This window comes from Vanellus vanellus, assembly GCF_965231255.1.
Source record: "Vanellus vanellus genome assembly, chromosome: 9".
Lineage (NCBI taxonomy): Eukaryota > Metazoa > Chordata > Aves > Charadriiformes > Charadriidae > Vanellus > Vanellus vanellus.
The window spans coordinates 4604080-4631546 of NC_138914.1; the positions used below are offsets into that span (position 1 = coordinate 4604080).

Sequence of the window (27467 nt, forward strand, 5' to 3'; positions counted from 1 at the left end):
GGGCACAGTCTGGTTTTAAAGCCTTTGAAAATCTCTGCATGTGACATAACATCAGGGTATGAGACAGCATGATGATATAGACTTGGTATTCTAACCCAGAGGCTTAAATATCATAATGTGGCATCGTGTGATATTATTACTTAAGAGACATTTGAAAGCTTGGAGATGGCAATATAAAATTATAGAGTACAATTTTGACAGTTTCAGTTTCAGGAATTGGAACATGTTCTAGTTCTTTAAACTACAATTGTGACGTTTCACACTGAATCACTTAATCTCCCATTAAGTATCTGTCTTATCCTATTTATTTTTCTCATAGGTATTCACCCAAATGACATCAGCATCATTGTCTAAATCAAATCAAACACTAATACTGAGTTGAGAATTTGTCCTTACATATAGTTAAGCTGGGGCTGCCCACACATTCTGATACAAAGAAAAGGCTAAACCAAATGCCCTAATCATAGTTTCTGTTACCACGTGCTTTCTATCTATTTCAACTTTCATTTGACCTTGAAATTTCCTTTAGAAGAAAATATTGTCATTTTCTGTTGACAAAAGCACAAACGTGAAGCCTGGGACGAAAAGCAACATTGACAGATATATTGAATTAGAATTATAAAACAAGCACACAGCAACTCCTAAAATTGCTGTTGGCATATGCTAAATATATAGTGTACCGCTTGAAAATCTATTATCATAGGCCGCTGCTAAAAAGAGCAGCTACTGTCACAGTCATTGTGCCTTCAGCCTGTTAAACAACCCTGAGATGAGAAGCTTACAGAAATTGTCTAGTGCATGGGAAGGGTTAAGTCCGATTTTACCCACTAAGTCCAATTCAAAAAAGATCAACTTGTCTGATCTGGAATATATTCCAATTCAGCTTCTGCAGATGCGGCCACTTAGTCTCTCCACTGTGGTTTGAGATCAATTTGGGATCTGTGTCTAAATCCTGGTCTAATGGGAGCTGTAACAAGGGGTCACAGAATATACAGACATTAGCCTCCATCAGAGATAAAAACCAACCAAGCCACTAAACAAACAAGTAAACAAACTGCAACAGAGTTCCTCCAACAAAGTTATTCAGAGGATAATAGTACTACAGAGAGCAGTTATTCTTATTGTTGTTATAATCATTGTGTCTGCAGCCTGTCAAATACTGACAGGCGCCTCTTTACCTTAGTAAAAGGGAAACAAAATGATCAGATTGCAAAACTCGTAGACTTTGATATCTGATCATGTCTAGACAGCCTATGTCCCTGCCTCTTAAAGACAGTCGTCAAATGCTTTGCATCAATAATTTGATATGCTGCTGTTTTCAAGATGTTGAACATTAATGTCACCTCCTTGGGTCCCAAGTGTCTGCCTCTTCTGCATTCATTATTTTTAGGTAATAATGGATACTTGCTTCTGTTTAGTTTTCATAATCATGCAGAACAAGCAGCTTCAATATCTGAAATAAACTGCTTCGCAAATTAATCAAGTGCAGAACAAAGCTGTTTTAAGTATATGACAGCCAATAAAGTCGCTTGTGATGCATTATACAGTCTCTAGCCTTTTCTGCTGTGTGCTAAATACTATCACCAGCTGCTGAGATGGAGGAAAATTTTATTAGAAATCAAGTTCTTTGGGAGCTTTTTCCAAAGTGTAAAACTGGATTTTATACATTAGACACGGTCATTTACTATAAGTCCTAAAATTTCAGAGGATTATTTAAGACTACATGCTTGTGAGAATTAAGAGAAAGAGCTGAAAATGGAATTGCTTTTGTGATCCAAAGATGTCTTGGATAGGTTAGATGCCTTGCAGGCAGTCATAGTGCAAATTTCTCATACTGGCAAATACAATCTAAGTCCTTCTTTGAGAAGAACTGACATGTTTGTGGTTGAACTGTAATGAACTTCCCTTAGCTCAGCACCTCACTTGCTGGGCTTTTAAATTGTGTGGTTGTAGGAAATAGCTGAATTATATGCAGGAGTTTTGCATCAGCCCATCAACGCAGGAGGAACTGACCAGAGATACCATTCGTTTCTTTTTGGTTTTTATATTGGATATAAAAAAAAAAAATAGTTGGAATGTTGGGATAACTATTCCTCTTGCTTCTGATTACTCTCAGATTACATTTAACTCTATCTTCTATCTGTTCAAAAAATTCTTGTCCCCAAAGCATTTATGAAAATAACATGGGGAACAAACTGACAAATTAACGCTGATAGATATGCAGAGAAAGTGATGGTTTTGAATGTATCACACTGTAGATGTGAAGACCTCAGTATAGAAATGATCTCCTGAGTAAAATCTCTGTGAGATATATAGAAGTTGCTACACAGAATATTGGCTTATTGCACTCCGTAGATTTGAAACCATCTTTCTCGGATGGCAGTGGAAAACTTCAATATACTTACATGAATTATAAATGATGTCTGATTCTCTTGTTGAAGTAGTCACTGTATGTTTTTCTAACATAGGCCCTTCAGCCTTTAAAAAGCTGCTTTGTGTATGTGCAAAAGCAAAAGATCTGTGTTTAGAAAATTTTACTGATGTCAATGCCATTGTGTAAATGATGTACCCTACTGTAAGTATTTCTGTTTTAATTGGGAGTGCCACAGATATTCCCTTAACATAGGAATGAAGTCATGGCTTTTAAACAATTAGTTTAGAGATGGAATTGATTTGGAAGAAATAATGCCTGTGAAGATGCAGTACATGAAACTAGAATTGATTCAAGGTGACAATTCCTAAATAGTTCAGACATTTTGGTGCCTTGAAATGAACATATTTTCTGTCAGTCCAGAAATATAATAATACACAACAAGGCAGATCAAAGACAAGTAATCATCACTGCTTTTCAGATTCTCAGCAGTGATATAATTTACATTCTTTTAGATGTGTTTGTATTGCTTTTATTTCAAAACAATACACATGCCCTGGAAGTGCCTGTTGCTAGCCTGACACATTAACCCTTTGTTATAGTTACAGTAATAGGCTGTACATGAATAATTGAATAAAATTCATAAGGCTATGTGACATAAGGTGCTAGACAAAAAGATCTTTTAGCTCTACAGTGCTATGAACCTACTGCTACTTCTTGGCAGAAAGCAAAAATCTGTGTGGTCTTCATTTGGAGCAATCAGGATTCCAGTTAATTCATTGTCATTGTTTAACTCCGGCCAGCAACTAGGACCACACAGCCCCTCGCTCACTCCTGCCCCCCCCCCCCCCCCCCCCAGTAGGTTAGGGAGGAGAGGGAGGAAAGGAGGGGAAAAAAACCCTCGTGGGTTGGGACAAAGACAGTTTAATAGAACAGTAATGAAAGAGAAAAAAAAAAATAATGGTTAAAGAGTATACAAAATAAAGTGATGCAACAAATTGCTCTCACCACCCGATGATTGGTTGCCCAGCCCATCCCAAGCAGCGATTGTGGACCCTTGCCCCCCAGCTAAGCCCCCTTTATACGCTGAGCATGACATCTATGGTATGGAATATTCCTCTGGTCAGCTTGTCCGGTTTATGCTCCCTCTCAGCGTCTATGGGAAGCTGAAAAAGTCCTTGACTTAATATAAACATTACCTAGCAACAACTAAAACAATATGTGTTATCACCATTATTCTCATATTAAAACCAAAACACAACAGCTACTAGAAAAAAAAAAAAAAACAAACAAACTATCCCAGCTGAAACCAGGACATCCATCAAAACAGAGCTTTTAAATTTGGCATGCACTTTCCTAATGGCTGGATTCAGATGGCTTTTCTTGTACTGAATAGTGCCATAGAGCCTTCACAGCCCTGTGTGGATGGAGGCATTTTGGCATAGTGAGGTTCTCACTCTGCCGTAGACCTGTGCCCGCGCACCGGATTCTGCTGTTCCCATCCACAGAGGGGGCCAAGAATCTGACTTAAAAACTGCACCTGGACGTAAATATGCAAGCGGCTTCTTATTAAGATCAAATCTGAAGATTTTGGCACTGCATAGATCTCTTCATGATTTTAGTTGAGTGAAGCGGCTGCTTGTAGTGCTATGTCTGTACTTCCTGGAAAGCACTGCCCTCAGTAAGAATAGCACAAGACTGTGAGCAGTGGAACTGATAGGCAAGGCATTAGCCAGCCTAACCTAGCGAGGGTCAGCCAAGGATAAAGAAAGCCTGGCAGACTACTTGGTGTAAGAATTACTTTATGCAAAAAGGACTTAATGGAAAATAGAATGCATTTCCTGAAAGAACAAGCTGACAAGGATACAGTGAAAATAGTTATTATGCGTGCCAAGAACAGAAGGTGGTCTAGACTGGAGCATGCCAATGGGAATGAATTTTACTATGTTTCAGACCTGTGCAAATGCAGGAAGGCTGCGCACAGACTCCAGCAAATCTGAAGGACGTTTACCTGGCTTAAAAGGAGTATATTGTCAGCATTGGGTTGCTCTAAAAACACTCTGGTTCCAGCCCTGGCAACGTCTGTCTTTCAGCTCCTCCAAAACTAAATCTGGATCACAAACCAAATACGTTTCCTTGTCTGATGACACAACGTAGGTCATTATCACAGATCAAAATGTAAGGCTTGCCCTCAAGCCAAGTGCGTGAAGAGGGCCATCGTAAAGAGTCTGATCAGTTCAGTGGCAGCCGGGGACAGTGTGACTGCATGGGAACATGCCCAGTGGTTACCTGTGCAAGGGGTACTCACAGAGGGACTGAATGAAAAGACACAGAGCTTAAAGAGACCTGGGGTCATTTAAAAGAAACATGAGTTTCAAAAGGGCACCTAACATGGATTGACACTGTGCCTGTAAAAAGAAAAATGGAGTCAAATAAGGAGAAAGTTGCCCGCGACATGGCCTTATCCAAGCTCTGGCAGAGCACTTCTTCATCACAGATCTCAAAGCATCATAAAAAGGAAGATAATTATCATTCTTTCTATTGCATAGCTTGGGAAACCCAAGGAAGGAGGAAATACTATCTACTTATTCTCATGCAAAGCTGAGTCTAAAGCCAGCAAAGATGGGTTTCCTAATTCAATCCATGCCTGCTATCATGTGACCCTTAAGTCACAGATGAATGAACTGTAAAATACAGAAGAACAAGTTGATGAATATTTAAGTCATGTTTAGAATATTTGAATTGATATTTTTGCACCTTGATCTCTCTTCTTACTGTACCCAGCTGCCTTTCACTTTCTGCTGCCTGTGCGCTATGCTTTTTTTCATGTTCATGATATATAATTTAGCTCTGCTAATGTTTTTAAGCAAGTTCTTCAATTTTTGTTCTGCATTCCTTTGATAATTCTGTACCAAAATAAATTATAAATATCAGAAGATGTTGAGTTTTTAAAATACAAATTATAAGCCAAATTCCTTTCTAGAGTAGGCTGATTAAAATAAAGTAACTAGAACAATGTCATCCTAGCAAAGACTAGCTTTTTGATTATTACTAGTTCCACTATCATTTTCAGAAATCATTTCCCCAAGTTCAAAGTCTTCATGTAGAAAACATGCCTTTTTTACAATTTAAGACTCCCAGTGCTGTTATTTCTTAGTGGCAGATCAGGCTGTCGAGTGGTCCTGCTCCCTTAAAGGGAACTGATAGGAACTGATGGACTGTTGCAAATGCAGACGCAGAGGAAATGTTTTTCCAAAAGAGAAAACATGAAGCGCAATGTAAATAACTTGGTCAGAAGCTATTATCACTTCTTATTTTAGTGAAAGGATCTATCTGATGTCACATGGCATGCTACCTATATATGTAGCTGACACGAGACCGTACACCCAGACCACCCTGTACATTGCACAGGAGTGTAGGTGCCATTTATAGTTCAGAAATCTTTAATTACAGGGCGTAGCATCATGAAAATAGCTCATCTGATTGTTTTTTTTTTTCTTCTGCAGCAGAAGAAAATTCCCTGAAATTAGGAGGAGGGGAAATGGGCAATGCAGGCAAACGGTCCTCCAGCAGGTTGTTCTGGCTACTCTGCATGGTGCATGTCTGCTTGCTCATTGATGGTAAAGATGGGATATAGATAGCTGGTCCTGGGAACATAACGGATAGCAGGAGGCTGAACCTGGTCCTTCTCTCTGCACCACAGCAGTCAGTGATGCATGTATGCCTCCTGCAAAACATGCCCTCCTCAGTCCTTTTGCCCACGGAGAAAAATGGTGAAGGCGGGACAAATGACACTCTTGTTTCAGCCTGCATCTATCAGGTTAGGGCTAAACTGCTTTTTGTAAGGAAAATTTCTCCCAGAAAGCTGAAGAATATTCAGTTGAAATCCCATTTTTCCGCAGAAAATGAGTTCTGCTCGTTCATCCGGTTAGAACATACGATGAGTTTGGCAGCACAAATCCTTGTTATCGCAGGCAGGTAGGTGCGTCCGTCCTTTAGTTTGCCATTTGCTCCATACTCCTAACAAACACCCCGACGGGGCGCTCTGAACTGAGCTCTGTCGCTGGATTTGCGCTGCAGCATGCTGGTGTACACGGGGCTGGGGGGAGGGATAGACAGCGAGTGAGTGACCACAGACTTGGGGCGGCAGCAGCCACTCTCGTGAGTGAACTAAAGGCAAAAGTTGAACTAAACCTTTTGTCACTTGGGAGCGCAGAAATACCTAGCTGTATCTCCTGAATGGAGAGTTCCGAGTTCTTAGAAATAACAGATTTCACTGAAAGCACCTTTGATATTTAAAGTATGTGATCGCCTGAGTCAAATTTGAAACAGATTACTCCCTTTTTTGTCCTAATTCACTCCCAGACTTTTTCCAAGAATTGACATAATAAATCTTGTCAGGGTCATGTGTTTGTGCAGCGCTATATATTAGGGAAGTCAATACTCAATCATAACATTTAAAGGAAGAGTTTGTGATTCAACAAAATTCACCTTTTAAAAAAGCCAAAGGGGACTGGTTGCCTATGGGCTTATGGAGGAGTTACTGAAACTTCAGGAAAGGTTGCTACGTTGAAATTTGCCTCCGTTGACAGTAGGTTGATTTCGGGTCAGTATGACGAAGCTATACATTAGGGTTCAGCGATTCTTCAGCCTTTTGGCAACTGAGCAAAGATGTTTACCCTTCTGTCCTCCTGACTTGCTGGCTACAGGGACACACGTGTATTCCCTGCCTCACCAGGGCTCTGGAGCAGCCCCGTTTGTTCTGCCTGGTTGGCGGGCTGCTCCTGCGGTAGTCCATAAGCAGGTGGTAGGTACTAAGCATGAAGAGAGAATAGCTGGATTTCACATTTAGGGAAAAAGAAGGAGGAACATTGGGAAATGCTGTGGTATGGGCAGGTAGAAACGGGGGTATGGTGGAGCGGTACAATTTGGAATTTGTCCCCGTACCCACACAGCTGTGCATGGCAGCTAAAGAAAGAGGATGAAGAAATCCCTGTGGTATATTCATTGACTAAGTATTTCTTCATATCCAAGAACGTGATTTAGAGGTCTCCTTCCGTTTCTGTTGTATTTATCCTTTTGCATTAGCAAATGACTACTTTGCCTTTCCCATTATCCAGTTTGTCACCTTTCAACTATTTTCCTTTGTATTTTATGATGCACATTAACTAAATACAATAAAACTAAATGTATATAATACAAAGGATCTCAAATGGCTTTACATAAAATAATATCTGGGAGCTTTAAAACTGAGCTGCATTTAAGGCTGGAAAAGCCAGCCTAAAAAGATAAGATTTCAATTTTTTCTTAAATGAATTCACTGAATCTGCATTTCTGATGTCAAGTAGAAGCGAATTCCATAGCTCTCATGAATAGCAAGCAAAAGCCCTACAGCTATGAGAATTTCATCTGAATCTTTTGTTTTGCATGTCCGGGATTTTTTAAAATACATTTCTTTTCATATGTTCTGAAATCTTTGTGGATTTTCGATCTTATGGCTGGCATGGTTATTTATTCCCCACAATTGTCCTTACATTCCAAATCACTAAACGAAACAGTCTTCTGGAAAAATATTGTTAGCACGATAAATAGCTTTGAAGTGACAGCCGTGATTCATTGGAGCAGAATACTTTTAAGTGGAAAAGTTCCTTGCTGTACTGCTTTCTCTTTGAAAAAAACCTAGTCCAACAGAAGTTGTGGTACACGTGAGGAATGCATATGGACACACTTATAATTATGCACCAAGAAAAGAAATATAAATAAGAGAAGATCATTCAGGAGCTTTCAGTTCTGAGCCTGCTGCTGTATTCGAGTATGTAGGGTCATTAACCAACATGGAGTGTTCACAGGTGATAGGAAGAATATTTTTATGGCTGAGATCTGGGAGATCTACATTCATTCCTGCCTCTCTGGCACGTTCTGTCCCCCACTGCCAGTTGCCACTGTCTAACAGTTCCCTCTGTCCTCTTCTTGTCTGTCTGATATGCTTCACTTACAAACTTTCTGGTGCAATGGAGGTGTCCTCTTCAGTGACTGTAGGAAGTCAGTTAGGGTGGAGCTGAAATTGAGAATTTCCTTCAGAACATTTGACATATCTGCAATAAAGTAGGTTAATAACCATGATAATGGATGGTGGGTTGACGTAACAGACTAGACTGATAGCATGTTTCTATTTGTATGGTGTGCTTCTCTCCATCTTTCTGGCAGTAATCTGCATGTAATCTCAGAGTGTGTCTACATTGCCATGAATACAGAGTTTATAAACATATCTAAGGTAGCTTTAAACCACCTAGCCGGAGCATTGAGACTATTGCAGCCCCTAGAAATAGGGTTCATTCAACAAGCCCAGCAACAGATCTGCTGAGGTGGCTAGCATGGGGTGAGATTTTTGCTCCCTGAGACAGCTAGTTTAACCATAGTTTGAATTTATTGACTGAACTGAGAGAACACATGTACACATGCCTTTTTTGTGGCAGCCGTGGGCTAATCCATCCAAAGAGCTGATAGGCCCTACTTAGCCAGCTGTATCATTGCAGCCAGCGGCAGGAGACAACTGCGGTAGCCAGTGAGGGGCTACATTCTTTTTACTTTTTACTTACGCTTTACTTACGCTTGTATATTTCCATCTATAGCCATGAGTGCTATCCAAATGGTAAGAACTCCTCAGTTCCTTGTGTTACTTAGTTCAGAGAAGAGGGAATAATAAACCACTTCCCCTCTTCCCGCAGGCTGTGCGCTGGCCATGTTGGAGGGGTTTCAGTGAACGTGGTGAGGTTGGGGACTGGAGAACAACTGCTCTCCGCGGCATGCTTGCCAGGTACCGGCAGTGGTCCAGGCAGGCATTCGTGCCAACTGTAATGCCTTGCAGAGAGGGAATACTGCTCCTGGCAGAGACAGAGTATGTGTTGGCCACATGGTTACAAAAGGGCAGATGCTCAGGGCATTCTTCAACTTTGCTGGCTCTTCCAAATTTCCGGCAGCTGTTATTAATATTTGAATAACTCAACTAGCGTGCTCCATTTGGACTCAGCCAAGCTGTCTCCTCTGATTTCCCCTGTGCAAGCTCCTAAGCCATGTGCTTCTTTACTGCCACGTTCAGGCTCCCTTAAATTCAGTACGGGGCTGAGAGCATGCGTACCATTTCCTGGGCATTGGTTGGAGCAGGCTTGGGGTTGCTCTAACATCTGTTAGCAGGAGCCTCAAACTCCCTGCTCCCTCCCCCAGCCCAAACGCAACATCTCTTCTGGTAAGCGTATCTAGTGAGATGCCACTCAGTCCTTATGAAAGAGGACTCCAGCCTGCACGTAAGGAACAAACTGAACAGAAAATATGCTCTGTAAAGCGCAGCCTTTTCCAATATTGCTCCTAGTAGGGAAAAGTACATTTCTGCTTCCTTTGATTGCAAAGTCCCAGGAAAGGTTGTAGGTGGGAAGAAGAAAGGACACACATGGTTCTGTGGCTTTGTCCTCATGAAGCCGAGCTGGAGTTCCGGGTCACTTACAGTATCTTTTGTTTAGTTTTGGTAAAAAGCTGCTAGCTGAACTTCCTCCCCTTCTGTCAAGTTGCTAATGGTCATCAGTCTCCTGGGGTTTCCTAGAAGTTATGCCCTTTTTTTCTTAAGGGATTATAAAATGATACCAGTGTGAGAGGTCCCTTCAGGATGTTCATAGATATGTGGTATCTCTTGTTTCACCTCTAGTCCTTCCAGCTGAAATACTGCTACTATGGGCTGTTCACTTTGTGCTGTTGTAAAATGTCTTTGGCTCACAGGTGCACAATACAGATGACTGTTTCTAGGAGGTCAGAGCTAACACTGCCAAGAGAGATGCATATTAGCAAGTATAGCACAGGCACAGACTTATCAGGGATGGTAAAGTGGCTATAAACTTTATCTAAAGTTTGTACAGTTACTTGCTGTTCGTCCCTTCCCTTTTTCCTATGGAAGTTCTATCTGAGTCCATTATAGTCATATCTGTTAAACCCTGGGCAGAATATAAAGTTCCTCATGTAACATTGTTCCCTGGTGCCTGAGCCCTGAGCTATACCTACATGGGTAAAAAGTGCCCAGAAGAACTTGAATGTCCAGTGCTAAATAACCAACATGTTCCAATACGGGAGAAAAAAAGGATCAAGCAATTCTTAATCAATTCTAAATGAAAGTGCGTTGCAGAAGCAGACACACTCTCTGCAGGAACACCTGTCTGGAACCAGGAGTACCTGATACTGCACCTGCGTGGCAAATGGGTTTCCTAGTCTGCGGTGGTTTGTAAAAATTTTAGAAACAATAATTTTGAAGTAGGATGAAATTGGCAATGGAAAAATCCAAAGCAACTGATCATCTCGTGCTGTATCACTTAAGATCCTCATTTCAATCATTTTGAAAATACTGACAGTCTATTAGACCGGGAAATGAAACTTCTTGGCAAACAAGATGTTTGCTAATTTCGGTATTTTGTGTGAGTCAGAAATGTGTGGAGGGAAATATATTGAAACTAACCCCTTCTTGTGAACTGTTTCAGATTGCATAACTGACATTTGCCAGTAAAAAATGTTACATCAGAAAGTTTCTGAACATACCCAAAAGAAAAGGCATTAGGAGCTACTGCAAACACTTTCCCACACAGCATTAAAGGCCACTGGTCACACTGGATTTTCACAATGGTCAACGTGATGGGTGTCTGCTTTCCTCTGCCTAACTCCAACGAATTGCAAAATAATACTGTTCATTTATGAACTTGCATATTTCCACATCATTTACTTGATCACAGAGCTGCACTGTCCCATTTCTTTTTATTTCATACTTGGTGAAAGCAAGGTGATGAAAAAATCCATCTCTTTGAAATCTGAGTATATCATCAGAAATCAGTAAAAAAGTCATGTTTCCCTTGATAACATTTTCACACCCACATGTATTCAGAACTCCTAAAATTTTCCTTTTGGCTTCGTGAAAGTACATTATAAAGTGAAAATTATGGCTACAAAATTAGAACTACTACAAAGTAGTTTAATTTAAATTATCCACAATTGTCTGGTTTTCTTCCTGCTGAAAAATAGGGTGTCACAGGTTCATAGGATTTCCTTTGAGTGCTAAAAATCCTTGCACATTACTTATTTGCTTAGTGCACTTTTGAACTGAAGCATTTAATGTTTGAAAATAAGCACTAAATATATAATAGTTAATTGGAGAAAAAGAAAGAATTTGGGAAAGAATATGAGCTTTTGCAACAGCTTAAAAGTTACAGTGAGATGTGATTATATTGTCTTGATTTTTTGAGACTCATGTTGAATTCTAATTGCATTAAATGAGCAAAACAAGAGTTTCAGAAACTACTAGGAGACAAAGTAACAGGAGCAAGTATCGAAGTACTGTGGAGAATGGAAAATTTGGCCTTACTTAGTCTCTTTTGATAGCAGGTCATTCAAGGATTTCAATTGTAACAGTGAAAAAAGATGTAGACCTTTTAAATTTTTAGGAAGTTCTGTATTAAAATTGATATGACATCTAAGGCATGTCTAAACACAAAGTTACGAGGATTTGAGTTGGCAATAAAGAGTCAAGGACATAATTCACTAAAGGTTGAAGTCCTTTTTGGAGTGATTCTATTTATTTTTTGGGTCCAGATCTTCAGCAGCATATCAATGATGATTCAAGGTGTGGAAAGCTATGGGGGCCTCAGTGAAACAAATGTCTGCAGAGAAAAGGATATGCTTTTGCAGTGGCTTCAACCATAGCTTGTAGCTCTGTAATTAGGAAATTATAAGGCCAAAAGAAATAGGTGACCTCTTATTCTTCTGGAAGCTTCTAAAGGCATTTTAGTGACAGTGCCTCTAAAATAAAAACTTCGTGTTTCCGCTTATCCCGTATTGTTATATGTAAATCAGGAGGGGGAGAAACGCTGTGGTATACTCCAGGTGACAATAAAATATAGCATCTGTTTGAAACTGCCAAACTGATCCCATTTAAAAACACAGGCAAATGGAAATATCACAGGGAGAATTTCTTTAATACTTTGTGGAGACAGAGCTGTTGAGATGAATCAATATGGGGCAAAGAGAATGAACTGGAATGAATAACAGCTACAAAAGAAGTAGGACTTCAGGGGTGCCTGGGTGAGTGATGCTCTCCAAGTCGGGCTGGGCGCACAGAGCAGTGGCTGGTCTGGTGGCTAGTTTAAAGCCACAGGTGTATTGACACGCTGACTGTGGTAGGATAAATGCCCCTGGTCGCCTGCCCATCTGAACTGGTATGGTCTGAATGAGTGTGATGAGCATCAGACTGAAGGTGACGTGGATATACGTAGATATGCTTTTGTGCAGAGGCTTTTTGGAAAAGCCAGATAGGGACTTATTTTTTTCCTTTGCTTCTCCCAGGAGTGCTGTAAAGACCTGGTATTTCCTTGTAGTGAAACCTGCCTAGTCATTTAGTGCCCTGTAGATGTCTGAGAGGAGTGTCTGTCATTGCCAAGGAGAGAAGACAAGGGTGGCCAACACTTTCCCCAACACTTTCAAAGTTGTCTTGGGGCAGTGAGTTTTTCCTGACAACCGTAAGGCTCTTCATCATTCTCCAGGAAGCTAAAGAGAGGTGACACTGTAGCCACCAAGTCCTTTTTGTCTTTATTTATCTGCCCCTGTCCCAGTATCATGTCTCTCTTTTGTCCCACAAAGTGAGGTCCTAGCAAGGGAATTGCTGCGTGCATTAAACAGTATTTGTGCCCTGTGTATTATCAGGCCATGTGGCAGCTTTTTACTAAATTTTTGGTCCTATAATCATCTTGGTACCATCGCACCAAATGATACAGAGGGAGAATATCTGTGCTCTGGCCACGTCTTCCTGCCAAGCTGTCCCACTCTTGAAGTCGGTGTAAAGCCTGCACTGTCGTAGCTACGGGATTTCAGAGTTCCCTTACTCAGAATGCCTTTGGGTCCAGTTTCTTCTGCACGGGGATGTGTGGTGTGTATGTGTCATAAAAAACATCCCAAGTTACTGAGCTAATGAAACAGAGAATGCTATCAGGAGTTAAAGCTGTCTTAGGTTTTCAGCTCCAAATGTGGTTTCTTTGTGGAGTTATTTCCAGTAATGACACATGGTGGGTGGTAGGTTGTGTATTCAGCTCCCCAATTAGTTGTCTTTGCATGAGCTCCACTTTTATCAAATTAAATAGAACAAAACTCAGGACAGATGCTACCTACTGATCAGGATACTGTGGTACATATGCCACGTGAATGCTGTGACAAAACCACAGAGACTGAATAATCCAGACTGAGGTTTTGTTACGGTTAGAGTGAAAAATTATATTGATCTAAGTTCCAGCATCAAAGTATCTATTCACTTGTCCTCCCTTACAGAAGTGATCACACCCTGAAAACTTTCAGGACCGGTTTTAGTGCATCTTTCTTCAAAGCCCTTGCAGTTGTTCCAAGGACCCTTGGTTATCGGAATATGCCAACTTAGCATAACGTAGCTCACAGTATTTTTATCATCAAGAAGTTTGCTGTGAATTAAAAGGAGATATGAAATAGAAACTATTCTGGCCAAATTGGCAGCGAGAAATATGACATGAGTTATTCTCCGTCTCAGAATTCAACATCTTTTCAGGACGCAGCAGAGTCGATGTAGTGTGCGCTATGCCAGCTCCCTGAATACGAGCACCAGTGCTTCTCTTTTCAGCATGGCTTTGTAAGCCCGTAGAGCTTCTGTGTTCCTCTGCCGTGAATGTGTAAGGGGATCGTCTGAGCCCACAAAGCTGGGAGCTCCTGCCACGGAGGGATCTGTGCGCCTGCCTGTCCCATGCCTAGCACAGTGATCTCAGTTATAAAATAACTCAGTTATAAAATAACTCAGTTATAAAATAAAATGCAGGAACAGAACGGTTGCGGTGTTGCCAGTGGTTGTGAGTTAACATTACAAATGAGTTAATACTATCTGGGTTTCAAATCAGCTTCAAACTTTTTAACAAAATGTAGAACCTTCTCTAAAACTTGTTTCAACAAAATGCTTCAAGCATCCATCTCTCTGTTAGCGCAGATTCCCCTCTCCATTGTGTATACATATGCAAACTGTTTAAACCACCCGTTGTGTCAAGGACATGGAATGGAACGAAAAGCGTGAAGACTGTTTTCCCCATATGTTGAGAAAAAATCTGCAGCAGGCAGTAAAGAATCTGGTAACAGGAAAAGTATCTGAAGTTATGTTACAAGGTAAAAGACAAGACTGTAGCTGTGAAAACAAACTAAAACAAGAGAAGGAGATAAAATACCCTTTACTAGATAAAGTGATAGTACTGTGATGCCATTGTTTGTTGAAGTGTGGTGGTGAGGGAATTGTAAGGGTTTGGGAACTGGCCCAGCTGACTTTGCTGATGCTGATATTACACGAAGTTCCCTCTCGACTACCCATATGACATGTAGCTCTGACCGGGAGAGAACACAGAGAATTAAAGGTTAGGAAGTCGGAATTAGGAAAATGGGAGGTTGCATTACCCTGAGAAGGAGCAAGATGTTTGCCACAGTGGGAAATACAGCCACGGGAAGGAATCCCCACTCCAAGCTTTAACACTGGAGAGCTGTAAATAAATACTTAGAGAATATACTTCATTTGACATTAATAATGCAGTGCCTAAAGTATGTTCGATGTGCTTTAAATATTACATGTGAATCCCAGGCCTCTCTTGTAATAATTTTAGAAAATATCCATAATCTTGTCATTTTAACAGCAGAACAAGTTTTCTGGCCTTTTCATCTTTCTTGGTGTATTAGGAACTGAGAAATGCGGACCTTCTCCACATAAAAATAGCATTTACTGTTATTATTGCCTTTGCAGCTGTGCAAGTACTTGATTTCAGACAAGTAATGTAAATTAACAGGGGGTGACGACCCAAACACAATAAAGCTGCTTTGGAGTCATTACAAGACATAAACCTAGAGCAACTCTCGGGTCAAATCCAGGTCTGGCATCAACAGTCGCAGCTCCAGCCTCTGCAAGAAATGCCTGTAAACATCAGGGTTAATAACATCATCTATCCATCAGAATTCGGGTTGATCGGAAAATAGTTTTAGACTTTGGAAAACAACACTAACAGTGCAACAGGATCACTGAATCATCAGTGCAAGGCATCATTGCAAGGTTCTTGTCAACATGATTTCGACTGATTTATTTCATCATTCAAAAGAAGGACTACTGTGCACGCAGATGGGGACTGCCCAGTTTTGTACAACATATAGAATGAGAAACAAATCTGATCCACTTTTTTAGTTCCACAATTTGGCCTAAATTGAAGAATAATTGGTAAAGGAATGCATGAACAGGAAAAACAATTAGGGGAAGTTTTTTTCCCAGGGAGGAATGTGTACGCTTCCAGCTAGCATCACTGGGACTTTTGAAGCATGCTTGCAGGAAAACAATTTGTTCTTTAGATATTAAAAGATACTCAGCCTGTTGCTGTCAGCAATACAAGATGGGCAAGTGACACAACGCCTGCCTGAGCTAAATGGATAGATAAAATATATATGGATTTCATTTTTGTTCAGTTTATCCCATACCTTTGACATTGTGGGATGCAAAGGTCATGGTGACGTCTGAAGCTTTCCTTTGATATTATTAAAGCAGTGCTTAATTAAATTAATCTGGAATATATTAAAAGAACACAGTGGTACTTTCTGTGACACCACTCCCTTCCCCTCTAAACTGGGCACTCACAGAGATTCAATCTGATCCAGAGCCATAATGATTATCTTCTTACTTTCTGACTATTCAGTTTACATACAGATGTACTTACATTTCTTTCTGTTTGATACGATCAACATGCTGTTTATTTGCTTAGCTCTCCGGGCTGATAAGTGTATCTACTCGCCGCTGTGGCTGCAGAGCAGCGCTTCCAACGTAAATTGTAATCATCCCATTTCAGTAGTGGTGGGGAGGGAGGCATTATTGGACCGGGGATTAGGAGAGCGTATTCTCATGTTTGTCCTGATACAGTGTGTAACTGCAGGCAGGTCACTTCACCTCCGCGCCCTCCTTCCCTTTTTCTTTGCTTTGACGTGCTCTCAAGAGGGGATTGCCTCTTGCCTTGTGAGTCTGTGAAGCCCCCGGTGTGGTTTCCCCCGATGCTACTCTCCATCTTGTAAGAGGGGCCTGAGGGCACTGTGCTGATGTTTCTGCTGTGCTGAATATCCACACTGCAGGGGGGAGGCTGAACAGGTCAAGCCAGAGGCTCAAACCACGACGGCTCCATTCAGCACTCCCAAGTTTAAATCCCGCTGATGCCACGGAAAAATTGAGACCTTTGCAACCCAACGGAGACTAGGGAGCTGTGCCATATGTACCTTCTGATCCATTTTCTAATCTCTAGCGTAGGGTGCGCTAATGGGGGGTTACAGTCCTTTCTACTCCTTTCTGCTTTATCTGCTCTGAGAATAAACAAATATGCCGCACACACAAACACACGCTGAAAGCGGAGAAGATTCTGCAGGAAGCGATTCAGTGTGGAAGTCATAAATCACACAAGAAATGAGTGTCGCTTCCATGGTCTGTGTTATATGAGGTCTCGCTTAGATAACAAACATTCCCAAAGAGAAGTTAAAAATGGCTTCCTATGGCCAAGACTGCTAAAACACAACATTTTGCTGTGGAAGGGGGAGGGGGGGGGGGGGCTCTGTCAGGGCTCCCATATTTAAGTTGTCACTGTAGGCAGGAGAGTGCACATGAAAACTGGGGGAATGGTAATGCAGAGAAGAAGAAAGCTGGAAAGAAAAAAGAAAACCACACAAAACTCGAGCTGTTAATCACATCCCTATGTTGATAAAATATTTATGAGATCTCATTCAATTAATTAGAATAAACTATGTAACACTGCAGGAAACAAATTGAAAATTTAATAAAGTAAGTTCACTTCCAATTTCTTTTGAAGAAAGAAGCTAATTATATTTAGTTCTGTAATTATAACTTTAATTAAAATATAATGCAAAATATTTCATGAAGTGAAAACAGTTCTCTGTTAGAAAATGGAACCTTTAAGACAACTTGCTCCTCAGACAAAAATTCATAACGATTTCAAATGAACATTTTAATACACCTGTTTCTAAAATCTTTTCAGGGTTACTTTAGTACAAATCCATCTTAGAAATGCTCATTAGTGTTAGCTTTTATTTAAAACATAATGTCTTACCTTCCTGCCTTTATCCAGAAATGTTCCTTACTCTGCATTAGGGATGTGTGTTTTCTTACTGTATTTAAACCAGAGACACATTCCTTATTTATACTTGCCTATTGCAGCCTACAGAACCCAATTTTTATTTAGAGAATAATTTCAAAACACATTGTAAAGCATATCCACATAGCAGCTGCCTTCACCTAAGCAACAAGGGAAGAGAGTGCCTCAGGCAGAGAGATCCAGGCAGGCACAGGGAAATATGGGTCTAGCAATATAAAATGAGAACACTGACAAAATGACCTTTCGTTGATGTTTTTGATGATGATTTAATAGCAACAGAGTCTTCTAGGCTTGTGTAAAATGAATTTGTCTTTAGGACTAAAATAATAATTTTACGAATGATTTCTAATGCACAGTTCACCAGGGAGTCTGGGATGGATGTGCTGTTTGTTGATTCTCAGAGTTTATCTGAACCGTATTTGAAGTCTGGTTGCATTTCTCCCACTTTGTTGGATTTGGATTTGGCCAAGCTCATAAGTATTTTTCTTTAAGACAGAAACCATAATTAGATGCTTAAATACATTTTTAAATAAGTGTGCCATTGAGTCATGTTCTCGGTGAAGTCATTAGAGTCCTGGACCCTTAACTTTTCTTTAGTGTCTCTAAACTGGAGAGACGTGGATTTGACAGATGGACAACTCAGTGGATAAGGAATCGGATGGATGGCCGCACTCAAAGAGTTGCAGTCAATGGCTTGATGTCCGAGTGGAGACCAGTGATGAGCGGCATTCCTCAAGGATCAGTATTGCGACCATTGCTGTTTAACATCTTTGTTGGCAACATGGACCATGGGATTGAGTGCACCCTCAGCAAGTTTGCCAACGGCACCAAGCTGTGTGGTGCAGCTGACGCACTGGAGGGAAGGGTTATGATCCGGGGAGACCTTGAGAGGGCAAACCTCCTGAAGTTCAACAAGGCCAAGTGCAAGGTCCTGCATGTCGATCAGGGCAATCCCAAGCACAGGCTGGATGGAGAATGGTTTGAGAGCAGCCCTGAGGAGAAGGACTTGGAGGTGTTGGTTGATGAGAGGCTCAACATGAGCCGGCAGTGTGCACTTGGAGCCCAGAAGGCCAACCGAATCCTGGGATGCATCAGAAGAAGTGTGGCCAGCAGGTCAAAGGAGGTGATTCTGCCCCTCTGCTCCACTTTCGTGAGACCCCACCTGGAGTACTGCATCCAGCTCTGGAGCCCGCAACATAAGAATGACATGGACCTGTTGGATCAGGTCCAGAGGAGGGCCACAAAAATGATCAGAGGGTTGGAGCACCTCTTCTATGAGGACAGGGTGAGAGGGTTGGTGTCGTTCAGCCTGGAGAAGAGAAGGCTCCAAGGAGACCTTATAGTGGTCTTCCAGTGCCTAAAAGGGGCCTACAGGAAAGATGGGGAGGGACTCTTTATCAGGGAGTGCAGTGACAGGATGAGGGGTAATGGTTTTAAGCTGAAAGAGGGGAGATTTAGATTTGATATTAGGAAGAAATTCTTTACTGTGAGGGTGGTGAGGCACTGGCCCAGGTTGCCCAGAGAAGTTGTGGATGCCCCGTCCCTGGAAGTATTCAAGGCCAGGCTGGATGGGGCTTTGAGAAACCTGGTCTAGTGGGGGGTGTCCCTGCCTGCGGCAGGGGAGTTGAAACTAGAGGATCTTTAAGGTCCCTTCTACCTCTGACCATTCTGTGATTCTGGTAGGAAAACAGTTATGCCAGTGCATGGCCTCGAATTTTGTTCCCCAGTGTGGCTTTAGCTACCTGCTCTGACTGTCTGGCTCACAACACGCATCTTTCCACCCCTGACCTGTTTCCTACCATTTACTCTTCATTTGTCAGGCTGCACACATTCTCTCCCAGACGCCTCACAAACCACAGCTCCAGTTGAGCACTGGCAAATCAGGACCACCCAACTTCTTGCATTAAAGGGGCTTCCACAGTCTCTCCTGAGCATCCTACTGTGTCCTCTGCTGCCCTAACAGCTGGGAAACACCCTCAGGCTGGGCCCTCACCCTCTCGTGTTTTTCTTCAGCATGCTTACTAGTCACCACCGTCAGCTTTTTACCTGCCAGTGCTCGAACAGCAAGCTTTGCTCCATAACCACAGGAGTACTGGAAGCACTCCTCTGTCCTTCCCACCCACTTTTTTTATTTCAGAGTGCTGTGTGTGAAATTAGATCAGACAGTCTTCTACACAGGGCCCACAGCTGTGCTGGGTGGTACTTAGCACTGATCAGCATCGCTGTAGAATAACACTAATTGTAATCACTAGTGGTTTATTTGGCATGAAGAGACTTTGGGTTTTGAAAGAGGTAAATTATATAGATGTTTGCCTGTGTGGGACCACCTCTCCCAGCTACAATAAAGCCCTTTCTCCCTAAGGTTTCCATGCTGGGATTTAGTCTGGTTTTTTGGTTTAGCCAAAAGTATATTCTGCTGTCTTCTTCTGTTAAATAGTTGAATTCCTGTTAATACACAAAGAAAAAGAGAGCATGTGGAAGAAACGCGCACAAGACACTTAAGAAAACAGAAAAAAAGATTAATTTATTGCTCTTTCCAGTGTTAACGCACAACAGTTATCACTAATAACATCTGATACAAAGGTGCTTTTTGCCTGTCTTCTTTTCTGGCTGGAGAAAGTCACAGACTTTGCGTAGCCTTAATACCAGCCTTAATGCTTTTTGCCAGCATTTTGAGAAGGACCTCTAAGCATCAGACCTCAGATCTTTCTGACTTTCACCTCTGTGTGTCACTGCTATGAAGTTGCTTAACTATAGATTTTCAGTGCTAACGAAAGCTCCTTCTGTTCCTCCTGAGCAGATCAGATGTAACTAGAGTGAGTCAGTTATAGCGGTGTTAATTGAACAAAACAGGAACTCAAAATAGAACAGTTTGAAGGAAATGCTGGATTGACATATGCTGTTTTCGTACATTTGTTGAACATTATTGAGCATTTCTACTGCAGTAATCATAGAGTAGGAAAATATCCGGGAGTGTTTATTTGATAGAGTTTACATTACACAGCCTGCAATACAGCCAGAGCAGCATTTTGTGATCTTTCTGATCATATAGTTCGCTTTCTTCTCCTCTTTTCCAGGGAACTTGTTATGATCAAAAATGACCGCCGAGTGACCAGGAGCTGGTGTTTCAAAGTGTGTCTAATGAATAAGAAACACAGTAGCAATGGGAGTCCTCTCAAAGTGGATCACAGGCTGTGGCAGAAGCTGCAGAGATGACTTCTTTACTGAGGCTGTGGCAGCGGATGCTTTTATCTCCCATAGTCTCTCGTTTGCTCTGCCTGGTGAGTCAATTGGGATGGTGGCCCTTCATCCCCTATACCATAAAGCCCTTTGTCCCTCAAGCCCTTTACATGATGGAGTTTTTCCATCTCAAGGAGAACAACTTAAAAAGCTTGCTCAAATGCAGCTCGCTTAATCCCTGTTTGGCCAAATCGGGCTCTCCAGACATTTCAATCTCCTCACAGAACTGGAAGGCTAAAGATCTGGGATGGCTGGACTCAGTGCTAAAGTCAGTGCAAATCAGTAGTATCTCCACTGAAGTTATTGGAATTGCTGCCATGTCAAATCTAAAGTAACCCTGCTAAAGCCATGGTATATACTTTATGTAAAAGTAACATTAGAATATGCTTACTTGCTACCATATTTATACAGACAAAAAATGAATCACATCTTGCTTTGTGGCTTTGATCCACATATAAACTTACTGAACTGAAGAGGTCAAGCTATTTCAGGTAAAGATAAATTTTTAAGAAAAATCTTGAAAAAACTGTACTTTATCAACACGAAATTATGTTGAAATAAAGTTTTTGCTTTTTCCCAGGTAAGGAGAAAGACAAAATCTATTCCCTTGAAAGGAAAGTTTACTATTTAATGTTTTGTTCTTTCCAGAAAAGATCAACTCCCAGTGGCCCTCATTGCTGACCAGACTGAACTACAAGGACTGAGCATGTTAAGGGGAGGGTCAGGTGAGCACTTATGTTGAGTTAGTTAATGTAGAATTACTGCATCTTTGTCATGGTGAGATCAAATCCTCTAATACAGACAAGAATTTATGCTGATTTTTTAAGTGGCTTAAGAGAATTAGGCACTCAGCTCAAATTAATTAAATTTGCAGAAAGATGTGGTTTATATTCTTATTTCTGTACTGTAGTATACTGAAGAAAGCATCGGTGAGTGACGATCGTCTTCTGCTGGGTATTACGTTTATGATTTGCAAAGGCAGGGACCCTTATGAGTTGTTTGCAACCTAAGTATCATCTCCAATCTAAATAGAAGCCATTGTGAGGTCTGCCATGGATCTGCTGTACAACTGTTTTCTCTTTCTGTACATCTCTGCTCTGCTCTGATTTATCAAACTTCTACACTTTTCTGTGGGAATTAACCTTTATGGTATGTCTATACAGTACCTAGAATAAAGGGGTGTTAATCTCAGTGGGGGCCTTTGGACAGTATCATCTTGCAAATACGGATTTAATCTGTAACTTGTTTGACCCTGTTGTTATCAATGCTTCCATGCATCCAAATAAAACTAATAACAATGGGAAACAGACTCAGTTGTCATACAAGAGATGTGAATACTTAAATAGCTGCCTGCTCTCTTTTGTATTTTTAAGACTTAAAGGTCCATGGGTTTTTTTCCCCTGCCTATGTTAAATGAAAACATCTTTACTTGATATTCATCATTCTACAGTGGCCATTTCATCACCTAGACAACATGAATAAAAGTTATTATTCTTAGTCATTAGTCAGTCAGTCAGGGAAAAGAGAAAAATTGAACATTTTAGAACATTTTACTTTTCTGTCATTTTAGAGTAAATGACACTCCTAAATGATGGCCAGTCAAACCTGCAGAATCTATTAGTAACTTGATAATAAGTGTGAAGGGATGCTGGGACCCAAAGGAGTCTTAAAGTGGCATTCATCAGGCATGTCACATCATTGCTACTGGTAATAAAAGCATTTTTGTTTTATGCTGCAGCGTCTATAGAGAATAATATTTTTTGTGCTATAGCCAAAAGTGATATTGCTACATTCATCACACTGTTTGATATGAAATAGCCTAAAAGCACTGGAAATTGGCTGTCATTATTTGTTTCTTCCTTTTTTTTTTTTCCTAATCAAGGAGCCTACTACAGTGGTGGAAAGGTTTTCCTTGTCCTCAAATTAGGGCATATGGACACAAAACAATTGTAACATTTCTCCATCGGAAATCTAACCCTTTGTTTCTAGTACTGCCTTAAAGTATTAGTGTCCTTTCAAGAAGAATATTTATGATTAACTCATTTCACTTCCATTTTGTCTCTCCTGAAAGTAAGGTTCAGTGTGTTTGGTTTACTATTACAGTCTTTCCTGGCAAAACCTTCATTGGCTGTAGTGAAAATTCTGTGTGTTTCGGGACAGCAAGATGATGTCTTTGGATGTTAGCTTCCAAGTGTTAAAAATCAGAAAGTAATCAGTTGCCTATGGAAGTGAGAAAATTATTTGGTTTTCTCTCTTTATTCAGTCTTTTAAATAAGAGAATTTAAGCAAGGACAGGTCACAAGGTACAACTACCAAGGTCTCTGTGCTATAGTACTGTTGTGGAAACCCCTGGTGAAGGGATAATGTATACTGCTGAAAGTAGTTTTCCCTGCTGGCATAGCTATTGAGGAGATAAACTAAACTCTTTTGGGGGGAATTTTTGAAGTATGTAATTTTTTTTTTTTCAGGCTGAAAGACACAGTGAGACCAAGCTAAACTTTTCAGTGTAGTCTTGGCTGGGGGCACCATGGGAAACTACTGCTGGGTTGTCCATGAACTCTGTGACTATGAGAGACTCTGTTCTTCCTAAAGAAATGAAAAATACTGGTAGCAGTAACAAAATGTTAAAAGTGAAACTCCCCTCTCCTCCCCCCCCCCCCCAAAAAAAAATACAACCCCCAAAACAGCCCACAAAAAACCCTAGAAGCGTCTTTCTTCTTTTTAGCTGGCTTCCTTGGTAGGAAAAAGATCCATCAGATACTTTTGACTGATGGGTCAACCAGTCATGGCTTTGTGCTCTGTGTCCCCTATACAGCTGCCGCAAATTTGCATGGGAAAGCTTGTGCAATTTCCTATGGAAATGTAAGGCCGGGATAGGCAATGGCATCGCAGAAGCTCACTTAATAGCAGAGAGGAAACTGAGCACATTTATCATATAGAATTCTTTCCCACTGATATCCATCATTTGCATGTAAAAATGCCATCTGATTTTCTCCCTCATAAACCTGGTGTGGTGTTTTCCTTTTTTCCTGTTGATGTTATTTTGGTTTGGATTTAAATCTGTCACTTCTGAAAACTTATGCTCTTTAAGCCCCGCTGCACTCTGGAAGTAGAAACAAATGGGATTTTGAAGGACTGGGGAAGTTAAAATACTTATTGTTGAGTGTGCCTGCGCAACACGATGGATTTTATAATTATTCGAGCCTGTCTCTGGCGGTGGGGTTGCTCTTTGAAGCTAAATTCTGCCCTGACCACTTTTTTCAGACTATAGAATTTGTCATATTGACTGACTCGGTTAAGATCTGGTATGTCTTATTAACACTCTTCAGCAAAGCAACCCACTTTTTGTCTGAAACATATAGTCAGGCGAGACTGTTTGAACAGCTGGAGCAACCTTTACACTTCTTAGGGGCACGATGGTGCCAATACTGTGAACAGCTCTCTGCACTTCCTTCACATTAATCTTATTCTGTCTTTATCATGTGCAGATGTATCAGCTGACTCCGTGGTATATTCAGTCCACTAAGAGTATGGTGCTCTGACAACTTAATTCAGGTTTTTAGAAGTTCATGCAGCCAGACAATAAAAAGGCATGACATGCAGAAATGTAGAAAAGCACCCCAAATGCAGAAGTGCTATACCATTGGTATGGATGGCCACATTTAAACTGGGTGAACAGCTTATGCCTTCCTTTTCCTCACTTCTTATGTAATTATTGCTGCTTCTTTGCACAGCAATTAAGAACTTGCAGATGAAGCAAGCTGTCCCTTTTGAGGTCAAATATATCACTCATAGAGTATAGTGCTAAGGAATGGCTCTAAACAAATAAACTAATTTGCAAATAACTCTAATTTATTGAACTCAAGAACTCTTTGTATGAAGCTGTTCAGCCTTCCAGACAAGGTGGTACGCCTCAAATCACTGGTTGAAATACCCAACAGTTGCAACAGCCTGCAGACCACACAAAGAAATCATACAATCATAGAATGGTTTGGGTTGGAAGCGACCTTTAAAGGTCACTTAGTCCAACCCCCCTGCAGTGAGCAGGGACATCTTCAACCAGATCAGGTTGCTCAGAGCCCCGTCCAACCTGACCTGGAATGTTTCAGGGATGGGGCATCCACCACCTCTGTGGGCAACCTGGGCCAGTGTTTCACCACCCTCATTGTAAAAAATTTCTTCCTTATATCTAGGCTAAATCTGCCCTCTTTTAGTTTAAAACCATTACCCCTTGTCCTCTTGCTACAGGCCCTCTTAAAAAGCGTGTCCCCATCTTTCTTATAAGCCCTCTTTAAGTACTGGAAGGGCCGCTATGAGGTCTCCCCGGAGCCTTCTCTTCTCCAGGTTGAATAACCCCAACTCTCTCAGCCTGTCCTCACAGGAGAGGTGTTCCAGCCCTCTGATCATTTTATGAATGCCTTTGTAAATAATTACTCACATCACACTGCACAGAGTTAATTTCTTCTACGTTCTGTTTCCCCAATAACTTTTTTTTCTGAAGTTGTTTCTGGCAGACATCAGCTTGTGTGGCCTTAGGATGACTGTTACGGGTGCTGTTTTCTGCCAGTGGCTCTTTTCCTAAGCATTACCTACTCTGGTAATATTTGCCAATTTATTTCTGAAAAGATAATGCATACACTAGCAGACAGTTCTGCAATAATCATGTCTCAGCACTTGTCTTTGGTCACCAGTAATGAGAAGAAAGGAACGAGCTCGAGAAAATGCTCTAATTAGTTCCTGTAGATCAGAACACTTCTCAGCTGAAATAAGCCATGTGTCTTCACAGAGCGAATGTCATTGCACTGAGATGTGGGCTTTTTTGAGGAAAGAAATTGCAGTATGTTTTAAGGAACAAACCAAAATAATTTTATTATGCAAAACAAACAAACTGCAATAGACTGAGGAGAGGAAGTTCAAGGCCTGTATCTGAAAATCTCAAAATCAAGTATGCTTGTATTTATGTATTTATATTATTCTGTATTTGTAGCTCATATTTAGTTTGTTATGCTCTGTGCTCCATGGATATTTTCAGACTGGGTTTCTTATCCTGTTTGAAAAAATTCTCCTTTTTTTTTTTTCAGTCCTCAGTTTCTTGCTTGCTGGTTTCAAACATTACTCCCTCTCTTATGGATTTGAACTAAGCAAAATGACATACTTTTGCTCTAGTTAGTATTTGCATGCAAATGTCGAGATACTTGCAAAGAAACCATGAATTTATTCTACAAGAAGATACTGCTACTATTGCGAGCAAAGACAGCTTTTCTATGTGAGCAGAGTGAAATTTCACGAGGAGCAAGCCACAGATGTGTTTCACGGAGACAGCATGCCATTTGGTAGTGGAAACACTTTGCAGTTTCCAAAATGTCACTTCTTTCAGGAGCAGCTGTGTGTTCTGTTGAGTGAGGTAGGTGTGTGCATTGCTGACATTCATTGCATACACACATCTATCATATATAGAATAGAATCATAGAGTTGTCTAGGTTGGAAGGGACCTTGAAGATCACCAAGTCCAACCATCAACCTAACACTGCCAAAACCACCGCTAAACCATGTCCCTCAGCACCACGTCTACCCGTCCTTTAAATACCTCCCGGGATGGTGATTCTACCGCTTCCCTGGGCAGCCTGTTCCAACGTTTGATAACCTTTTTGGTGAAGAAATGTTTCCTAATATCCAATCTAAACCACCCCTGGTGCAACTTGAGGCCATTTCCTCTTGTCCTATCACTTGTTACTTGGGAGAAGAGACCGACTCCCACCTCGCTACACCCTCCTTTCGGGGAGCTGTAGAGAGCGATAAGGTTTCCCCTCAGCCTCCTTTTCTCCAGGCTGAACACCCCCAGTTCCCTCAGCCGCTCCTCATAAGAGTTGTGCTCCAGACCCCTCACCAGCTTTGTTGCTCTTCTCTGGACACGCTCCAGCACCTCAATGTCTTTCTGGGGAACACCACTCGTGACCGGCCGCCAACGGGATTTAACTCCATTCACCCCCGCTCTCTAGGCCTGGCCAGCCAGCCAGTTTTTCACCCAGCAATAAGTACACCTATCCAAGCCATGAGCAGCCAGTTTCTCCAGGAGAATGCTGTGGGAAATGGTGTCAAAGGCTTTACTCAAGTCCAGGTAAACAACATCCACAGCCTTTCCCTCATCCACTAAGCAGGTCACCTTATCATAGGAGGAGACCAGGTTTGTCAAGCAGGACCTGCCTTTCATAAACCCATGCTGACTGGGCCTGATCACCTGGTTGTCCTATATGAGACACATGATGACACTCGAGATGATCTGTTCCATAACCTTCCCAGGCACCGAGGTCAGACTGACAGCCCTGGAGTTCCCCAGATCCTCCTTCTGGCCCTTCTTGCGGATGGATGTCACATTTGCTAACCTCCAGTCAACCGGGACCTCCCCGGTTAGCCAGGACTGCTGATAAATGATGGAAAGTGGCTTGGTGAGCCCGTCCACCAGCTCCCTCCGTATGCCTGGGTGGATCCCATCCAGCCCCACAGTCTCGTGTGTGTCTGAGAGCTGTAGCAGGTCACTCACCTTTTCCTCTTGGGTTACGGGGGCTTCATTCTGCTCCCCGCCCCTGTCTCCTAGCTCAGGGGCCTGGGTACTCAGGGAGCAACTGGTCCTGCTACTAAAGACTGAG

General features: G+C 41.5%; 1 long non-coding RNA gene across 1 annotated transcript in view; it reads left to right on the forward strand.

The window, feature by feature from the left end:
* The window catches only part of LOC309675425, a 56908-nt gene extending 36199 nt beyond the window's left edge, over positions 1-20709 (forward strand). The window contains exon 4 of the long non-coding RNA XR_014269497.1: positions 20658-20709. This is a non-coding gene — a long non-coding RNA (uncharacterized lncRNA). The remainder of the gene's footprint in view (positions 1-20657) is intronic.
* Positions 20710-27467: the final 6758 nt, after the last annotated feature.